The sequence below is a fragment of the Mus pahari genome, chromosome 1 (genome assembly GCF_900095145.1).
Source record: "Mus pahari chromosome 1, PAHARI_EIJ_v1.1, whole genome shotgun sequence".
NCBI classification, from domain to species: Eukaryota; Metazoa; Chordata; class Mammalia; order Rodentia; family Muridae; genus Mus; species Mus pahari.
In genome coordinates this window covers 144479981-144489692 of record NC_034590.1, presented here as the reverse complement: position 1 = coordinate 144489692, position 9712 = coordinate 144479981, and the positions used below count along the sequence as shown (strand labels likewise).

Sequence of the window (9712 nt, the reverse complement as noted above, 5' to 3'; positions counted from 1 at the left end):
TGGCACTCACCCCACTCTCTAATTGCCTTGATCTGACTGTTCAGTGGTCTTAAACATTGCCTAGCCACATCCCTCCTTCTAGAAGCCTTCCCAGCTTTCCCCACAAGGCTCCCTCCCCCAGCATCTCCTGCTGTATCCCAAGGGCCTGTGAACTTTCCAGTTGTCCCAAGTTGACCATACAAGTCTTTTCAATAGAGCTCTGGCGCACTTTTCTAATTGCTTTGTCCTGGAGCCTTGCACAGGGCCTGGGATCTGCAATGGATGGATGAATCGCTAACAGCATGAGTGACGGGTGACTTATTGAAAGCCTCTGAATACACATCCTTGCTACTGGCCTCTGTGTCCACTGTTAGTGAGTGACAGTGTCTTTATACTTCCCCACAATGCAAGTGACCAGAGACCAGGAGGGAAGAAAAGCAGGAAAGCCTGTGCCATTAAGGCTGATCTCTTTTTCCAAGTTTGTTTCAAATACTGTAGAAGCATAAAGGAAGGGGATGACAACTTTATACACAGAATTCGCAGACCACAAAGGTCACCCATTTAAAGTGTAGAGGTCTTTCTTTTATTCAGAGTTGAAGAATGGTGACCACAATCAATTCCTGGGCATGTTTGCTGCCTCCCCCCACAAAAAATGCTACTCTACCTCCTTTGTTTTTGTTCCCAAAAAATCGTCCCATATCTTTTCTCCCCAAAATAACAACTAGTTTGTTTTATGCTTCTGTGTGATTATTTATTCTGGCCCATTTTGTCTGGAGGAAATCAACTAACACGATCAATTTGTGTCTCATTTTTTTTAAGATTCACCTGTACTTAATTCTTGTTTATGACTGAATAATATTCTAGTGAATGCATACATCAAATTTTGCTTATCTATGTATCAGTCACAAACAATGGTGTTTTTAACATTCATATATAAATTTAACATATGTTTGTATTTATCCCATGTGTCCTGTAACTGCTCTCTATAGAATGGGGTTTTACGGTAACTGCTTAACTCTCTACAGAACTGAAAGTCTGTGCTTCCTCCAGTGACCTGTGAGCATCTAATTCCTCTGCGTGCTTGCTAACACTAGTGTTCTGGTCCTTTAATTATTACATCCTAGTCAGTATAAAATGGTAGTATGGTTTTGATTTGTACTTCCTGATGACTAATGCCGTTGAGCACCCTCTACTGTAGTCAAGGTACTTACTGGTGACGTGTATTTCATTGTTTTTAGATGGTTTTATTTATAAAAATGTTTTTTATATAAAAGAACATGTTTATAATAAAGGTAAAAGCATTTCTATCACTCTCAGATTATGGTAACACCAAATGCAAAATGTACAACGAAAACCCCTTAATGACTAAAGAAAGTAATGAAATAATGGGACAGGGGTTGGAGAAGTGGTTCCGTGGATGAAGCACTTGCCATGTGTCTTAGTTGGGGTTTTACTGCTATGAACAGACACCATGACCAAGGCAAGTCTTATAAAGGACAACATTTAATTGGGGCTGGCTTACAGGTTCAGAGGTTCAGTCCATTACCATCAAGGTGAGAGCATGGCAGCATCCAGGCAGGCATGGTACAGGTAGAGCTGAGAGTTCTACATTTTCATCTGAAAGCTGCTAGTGGAAGACTGACTTCCAGGCAACTATGGTGAGGGTCTTAAGCCCACACCCACAGTGACACACCTATTTCAACCAGGTCACACATGTTCCAACAAGGCCACACCTCCAAATGGTGCCACTCCCTGGTCCAAGAATATACAAACCATCACACCATGCAAGTATGAGGATTGGAGTTTGGATCTTAAAAACCCACATTAAAAACTGGGTGGGCATGGTAGCTTTCTGTAACCCAACACTCAAACAGCAGAGACAAGTGATCTTCCAGTGACAGGTCTCCATTCTGTCTTCTCCTGTCTTAGGTCAAAGCGCTGTTCTGTTTTTTTTGTTTTTTAACATACCATTTGTCTAAATCCATTTCATAACCTATCTAGGGGCTCATTGTATTTTCACAGTATCCTAAAGTAAGGAAACTACAGCAAAAGCAAGTTTATCATAGCTGGTAAGATAGACTAGCTGGAGTCATCAAGCTCCAGACTGGGTGAAAGAGCTCTCATCTTGGAAAACAGTTCCCATGCAACACACACACACACACACACACACAGAGAGAGAGAGAGAGAGACAGAGACAGAGACAGAGACAGAGACAGAGACAGAGACAGAGACAGAGACAGAGACAGAGACAGATGGGGGGCTAGCTCTTGGGGATACATACGGACTTTGGTCCTAGAATCATGTGGCAAAACTTTTTCTTCCTCACCCTGACCAAGGTCTCTAGGTCCTGATTTCTACATCTGTAAAATGGAGTATTTTAAACACCTGTGTCTTAGAGAGAGCATGGCAAATAAAGGATAAAAGGGTTCACATAAAGCATATAGCATAGCTCCTCAAGAGTCTTTAGCACTCCATGAGCTTTGGCACATGAAACTGGGTGTTAAAACAAATTCCCCCTTCTAAATTCTGGGATGGCTAGGAGGTAGGTTATGCAAATTCATGTTATGACTCTCAAGAAAGAAATCATTTGCTTTCCAAACTTAATCAACCATGAAACCTTTCTCACAGGTCCTCTGACAGGGCAAACGATCCAGCAAATGCTTTGGAGAATGCTCACCTGCCTGCTTCCCTCTCTTACATGCTGGTAAGTGTCCCACAGGCTTCATCACTCGACAACAAATCCAAACGGGGATCCCTGGTGCTTGTGCCTGCCACCTGCCTCTTCAGTAAGTTTTCCATGAAGCCATCATTTTGGGAATGGGCAAAGAAGTCCTCCTGTGTTCTCCCCAGCTCATTCTCCTTATTCATTCCATCAAGTACAGCTCTGGTCCTTTTAGGCCATGCTTACATTGTCACAGAGGAGAATAGAGTCTTTGTCACAGATGTTCTTATTACACTTACCAACTACAGAGCAATCTGTGGTTGAGCCTCTTGCTTTGGGAGGGAACGACCATAATAACCTGAAAAGGCTGGTTTATAGTTCAGAACCCTTCAGGACACACACAGAGAGGGAGCCATCTTTCCACCATGGGTCCTCCCACACACAGCAAAGGAAGGCCCTTTGTTCTCTTTGGCCACGGATCCAAAAGTTCATCAGCCTTCTGAGACTGCAGCCTGCAGGTTCCTTCTCAGAGCTGGGGACGTGCAAGTCGGCATGCAGTGAACACTCAGGGAGTGAGACTCAGAAAAGAGGGTTAGGTGGACGTGAAGGCAAAGAGGCTTGAGCAAGAATAGAAGCCGTGCACCTCCACTCGTCACTGCTCCTTAGAATGACTGCAGAAAGAAGGACACCAGTGCACGTGTTCACGGACAGGGCTGCTCACTCAGCCCAGTCAGACAACGGCACGTATGTTTCAGAGGAGATACCTAGAAAACAACAACCGTAAATGCAACTTTATGAAGGCCACCTGTGAGTCAGCACTCCCACCAAGGCTGACCCAGACAGTCAAGTAGCTGCCCGGGAAGATTCCAGGCGACAAAGGCATCACAAGGACCGTGTAAAGGTGACCTGTGAGTCTCTCCTCTGCCCTTTTACCTCCATGTGGTAAATTAAGAGAAGGTGTGTGAGAACCAGAAGGAGGCTCAAGGCTCCCATTAGCTGCTGTTAATTTGCTGCATGTGTAATGATGGGGACTTGCTGGTGGAGAGCGGTCTGTCCATTGTGATTAGTGTGATTTTAGCATTTATGGCTCCTTGGCTAGTGGCAAGCATATTTTCAGCTTTAATATCAAAACATGTCAGACTTTTTTTGGCCAAGGCTAATGGAATGGTACCAGTCTGATCAATTATTATGAACAATTTAACCAGGAAAGCACCATACGTGGTACTGTGGAAAGTGGATTTCAGCTCAATGGCTTGGTCTCCTGCACAGGTCTGTCCTTCAGTCCCCAGTGGCAATGGAAAGGGAGACACCCACTTCCTTCTCCCAAGCCTTGTAATGCTTCTTTCTAAATCCCCAAACCTCCAGGTTGTCTTTGGAGCCCAACCTAGAAGACCTGGAAAATGTCCAAATTTCCCTTGCCTGAAGTAGACTTGGTAAATAAGACCTCTGAGATTACAGAGGGTAAATTTTTTTATTTCATATATGTCTACCATATTTATATCATTTCCCCTCCTCCCTCCAACCCTTCCTGTGTCCACTCTCCCAACTCTTTCTCAAATATCTCTTTTCCCAAAAGTTGTCCCTATTTCTGAAGATGCCATGCATTCAGACATGGTACTGATGAGACTCCTGATGGAGCTGAACCAGAAGGCTTCTCTGGGGGACTAGCTTTCACAGTAACAGAAGATGTCATGAAAAGTACCAAGGAGGGAGAGGATCAATAGCCTTGCATAGCTGTAACATCTATGAACCAAAATAATAGTGGTGTTCATATCTTGGCAGTAACCAACAGCAGTCTAACTGGACTTGAGGCCTGGTCAGTAAGCAAGAAAACATGGCTGTACTGTAAACCTAGCCAATTATATTTGCCTGGTGAGTCTATTGACTCTATAGGGGGAACCTACTACAGCCACTTTCCCACCAGGATAATTCCTAACTGCATCCTTTATATTTATCCTTACACCTGCAGATAAGAGCAGCTCTTACCCCTCATCAGAGAAGATGCTCTTTTAATAATGCAGAGTCTATTGCAGATCCACAAGTGATCATGATGCATAGAACCACTGACCATGGGGTACCCAGCCCTAACTGAAGCAGCTACAACACAGTTCCTGCACCTCAGGTTCAGGGAATGTCACAGAAGAAGGGGTGGGGAGACTTTAAGAGGCAGAAGACCAGAACATCTGCTTTAGATTGTGTCATCTGTATATGACAAGGATGTTGCTTGTACTCATGAAATCTCAAAACTAAAGTAGTTTAGACAATACTTGAACAGAGACAATACCATTTGACATCTCAATATGGAAAAGGGAAAACCTCAAAAGATCCCACCCATAGATTAAGAGATACAGGCACTTAATGGCTGTTCAGAGAGGGAGAGTCAGTCTCCCCCCAGGGATAAGCCCACTAATTGGTTATTCAACAAAGTGGTCAGCCCAAAGTAACATATGAATATGAGCAGCATATTCATATGTTACTTTGACTCAGTGGGCTGTATGTCAGAGTTAGAGTTTTTATTGCTGTGACAAAACACCATGACCAAAAAACAAGTTTGGGAGGGAAGGGTTTATTCAGCTTATGTAGCCGTCCAGTGGCCATGGAGAACTGGGTTACCTGAAAGGGGGACTGGAACTGAAAAAAAATGATCGGGTGTGAGAGAAGATTGAAGCCAAGACAAAGATGCTGATCAAGGCTCAAAGTTTAACATTCAGCACTATGTTTATATAGGGAAAGCCCATAGACCCCATCCTTTGTTTCAGCTGGATTATGTCACAAAGCAAGCTCAGTGGGCAGTCTTCTCCTTTAAACTCCAGCAGGAAATTGCAAATGTGGTGAGGCCAGTGGACTCTACCCAGGTAGTAAAACCATTTGTGGCAAGCATTCAAGATCTGTTTAGTCTACTCAAGGCTGGGGGAAGGGCACAAGCTTACCCTTCCACTTCAAGGTTCACCACAAATGGAAGTCAGGACAGGAGCTTAAACACAGCAGGACCCTGGAGGCAAAAGCTAACGCAGAAGTCGTGGTGGGGTCCTGCTTACTTATAGAACCCAAGACTGTCAACCTATGGATGGTACCACCCACAATGGGCTGGTCCCTCCCCCACAGAATGTCAAATGGAGAAAATGCTTTACAGCTGGATCTCATGGAGACATTTCCTAACTGAAGATCCTCCTCTCTGATAATTCTAGCTTTTGTCAAGTTGACATGAAACCAGCCAGTACATTGTATTTATACAGTGTGTGTGTGTGTGTGTGTGTGTGGTATGTATGTTATGGTGGTTTGATTGAGGATGTCCCCCATAGGCTCATAAATTTTAATGCACAGTCACGAGGGAGTGGAACTGTGTGAAAAGATTAGAAGGATTAGGAGGTGTAGCATCCTTGGAGTAGATGCAGCCTTGTTGGAGGAAGTGTGTCACTCAGGGGGAGTGGGCTTTGGGACTTCAAAAGCTCACACCCAGGCGATTGTGTTCTCTCTCTCTCTCTCTCTCTCTCTCCCTTCTCCCTCTCTCCCTCTCTCTCCCTCTCCCTCCCTCTCTCCCTTTCTCCCTTCTTCTCTGCTTTCAGGTCAGAATGTAGCAGTTACTTCTCCAGCACCATGCTTGCCTGCCTGCCACCATGTTCCCTGCTAAAACGATAACAGACTAATCCGCTGAAACTGTAAGCAAGCTCCTAATTAAATGCTTTCTTTTCTAAGAGTTGCCACTATCATGGTGTCTCTTTCCAGTAATAGAGTAATCCAGTAATATATATGACTAAGACATATATATACATGTAAGGAGGTTTCTCATGTCATGCACTGGGTGTTTTGTTAGTCTGTGTCTCTTTGAGGAAACATTATCACACCAAGTGGCATAACTTTAATTAAACAACACCCTCTGTGTGTGTGTGTGTGTGTGTGTGTGAGAGAGAGAGAGAGAGAGAGAGAGAGAGAGAGAGAGAGAGAGAGAGAGAGAGAAAGATTCTAGGTAAACATAAAAGGGCTTTTCAAACATCATTAGTGTTGTTTATTCATCTTTCCTTCCTCTGTCTCTGTATGCCCTTTCTCCCACTCCATAGTTAAAGCCTCTCCCTCTATTTTCCCCACTCTCCCCTTTATAGCACCAACAAAAAATTAATGAACAATTTAAAGCAGGGGGCCAATTTAGATTGGATGCCCCACCTCTAGCCTTTTGGGAGAATGATCAGAAGTTAAGAACACCAGCTCTGGGATAAGACTAGTTAGACTTAGCTCTTTGCTTCCTCCTTCTCCAAGTGATGATGAACTATTTACTAGGTCTCTTTCTGCCTCAGTTTTCTTATCTATAATGGGGGGGTGGGGGGGAGCAGCTATTCCTATGCCTATCGAGAGATCTAAATGAGATAATGTGAATTAATTAATGCAGATAGTGTTTTAATGATTTATATTAGGCAACTATTGTTATTTTTATGTCATAGGCAGGCAACAGGTTTGCAGAAAAGCATACACTTTATTTCAGGAAATCCATATCTGCCACTGGGGCTACTCTGTTCACATCTCTAGGCTTCCTGTTTCCTTGCCCACAAATTGGAGATGGTTGGTCATCTGAGAACTGCCTGAGGCTTTAGGGTGCTGCTGTGTGGCACAAGTGTTTGCAAACTGTTATATGTGATCTAATATGATTATCCCAAGCCTCTAGAGGTACTGGACAGAGCCACTGACAGGAGTTGTCAGTCTTGGTCATGGGTTAAAACCTAAAACCACCCTTAAAGCCTAGAAGTGCAAAGCGCAAAGAAGTCAGAAGCACAGAAACATGGGCACAAAAGGCTGTGAGGCCGGTGTCAGGGCAAGCTCTATGAAAGGGTTGCCTGACTGATTCTACTTATTGGCTTAGCATCCTTCAAATAGACTGGCTGTATTCCTTTCCCCACCCCCCACCCCCTGCCTCCCGCTTCCAGTGTACATTTAACCTTACTATCTCCCGTTGGCCTAAACTCTATAATGGTTTTGTCCTTATTCAAGTAAGCCTAAGTACTATGGCTTGAATATGGTTTGTCTCTGCAAAAACTCATGCTGAGATTAAATGTCACTGTGACAGTGCTGAGTTACAGCGAGGCCTTTAAGAGATGGTTGGTGTCACGGGGCCTCTGCCCTCTTGAACAGATGAATGTAGCTCCCACAGAGTAGGTTAGGCACCGTAGGGGTGTGGGTTACATAGTGTGTTCTGCTTCCCGAGGCTCTCCCTATCTTCCCTTCACTCTGTGATCTCTCTGCCATGGGGCTAATTGCCCTTCCTCCCACCTAAAGCCTTTATCAGAAGTCAAGCCAAGCCAGAGGACTTCCAGAAAAATGAACATCTTTTCTTTATAAATTATCCAGGTTTGGCTAGTATGATAAAGCATCTGTTCTCAACCTGTGGTCACAATCCCTTTGGGGGTTGAATGACCCTTTCATAAGGATTGCTTAAGACCACTGGAAAACACCGATATTTATATTACGGTTCATAACAGTAGCAAAATTACAGTTATGAAATAGCAATGAAAATAATTTTATGGTTGTGGGTCACCACAATATGAAGCACCATATTAAAGGGTTGCAGCATTAGGAAGGTTGAGAGCCACTGTGCTGAAGCAACAGAAAACAAGCCAAGACAAGAAAAAAAAAAAAATGCCCATCTGGGGCTGAAGAATTATGTCCTAATGGTATATACCAGGAGCTAGGCACATCTGACCTGTGGCTTCAACTAATGGCGGCAGCCAGAGACCTGACCACTTGGTGCATATCTTGGAATTTATCCATGGTCGCTAAACATTATGCTCTCTGAAAGCCTCTTCAGTCTGATGGTCTGCCAAGGCCAAGAGAACTTGATAATTCCCATATAATTCTTCCTTCTTTGACTCTTGAGTTCTAGCATGCATTAGATGCTTTTATTCACAGTCTCTTACTTCATGAAAGACTCAGAAATGTATAAAAGAGAAAGAGGGCGGGAATAGGAGTTGAAGAATCATGAAATAAAGGAGATCTGACCTGACCCTGGCCCGCTCTCAGGTGATGGAAAGGGAAGGGTGTGTTCTGAGTTACGCCAGAGCGGTTCTGGGGAGGAAGGAAGCTCTTTGGGGAAGCAGCAGCCTGCAGTGCTCAGCAGAGCTGCCAGTGCCTGAGGGAGGTGTCCCTTGTCAGAAAGACTCACCTCAGCTGATCTCAGGTGAACAGCTCTCCAAGGAAGACACCTTTGGTTTGAGAAAGGGTCTAGGGCCACCCACTGGAGCCTAAGAGGAAAAAAAAAAAAAATCACAGGCAAAATGGAGGGAGAGACACGGTTGAATCACATCCTCTTCCCCATGCTGTACACTTTACCCCATTTCCTCTTAGCTGCGGTTAAAGAGAAAACATCTCTATTAAACAAGGGCCTCTCAATTAGCGTCCCCTCCACCTTCTGATTCCACCAGGGCTGCCTGCCTGTGAGCAGTTGCTCTCTCTCAGCTCCTCCAAGGCCCTTTGCAGCTGCTCATGCCCTCCTTTCTGTTTGTGTTCTCTGTCAGTCCTCCCCCACCCAAGCCTCTGAGGTCCCTTCATTCGGACGCCCAATATCCCTGCTTCTTTCCATGAACCCCATCCTCTCTTCCCCCTTTCTCCTCTTGGCAACCCTCGTCCTTGCTCCCCTCCCCCTCCCTTTCTCTTTTTTCTCTTCTCCTCCCTGGTCCCTGTCCCCCCCCCTCAACTCCCCTTCCTCCTCACTTCCTCTTCGCTCTCTTCCCTCCTCCCTGTCCCCCACCTCTCGGCTCCCCTGTGCTGGCTAGGTTTTCATCAACTTGACACCAGGGTCATCTGGGAAGAGGGAACCTCAAGTGAGAAAATGCCTCCATCAGATTAGCCTGTAGGCAAATCTCTGGGTCATTTTCCTGATTAATGATTGACGGCAAAGGGCAAAGTTCACTGCAGGTGGTGCCACCCCTGAGCAAGTGATCCTGGGTTATATAAGAGAGAGAACTGAGCAAGTAATGGGGATCAAGCCAGCGAACACAGTGAACACATGGCTCCTGCCTCTGCTCCTGGGTTCCTACCCCTGACTCTCCTCAGGGATGCACTGTCTTAGGGACGGGTGAACCAAAC

The 9712-nt window shown here is 44.9% G+C and overlaps 1 long non-coding RNA gene across 1 annotated transcript; it reads right to left on the bottom strand.

Annotated features, from left to right (window-relative positions):
• Positions 1 to 2756: 2756 nt before the first annotated feature.
• On the bottom strand, positions 2757 to 9459 carry LOC115065373. Its single transcript, XR_003845160.1, has 3 exons — positions 9375 to 9459; positions 8790 to 8868; positions 2757 to 3405 (listed from the first exon to the last, which is right to left on the bottom strand). It is a non-coding gene; the product is annotated as an uncharacterized LOC115065373 (long non-coding RNA).
• Between the last annotated feature and the right edge of the window lie 253 nt (positions 9460 to 9712).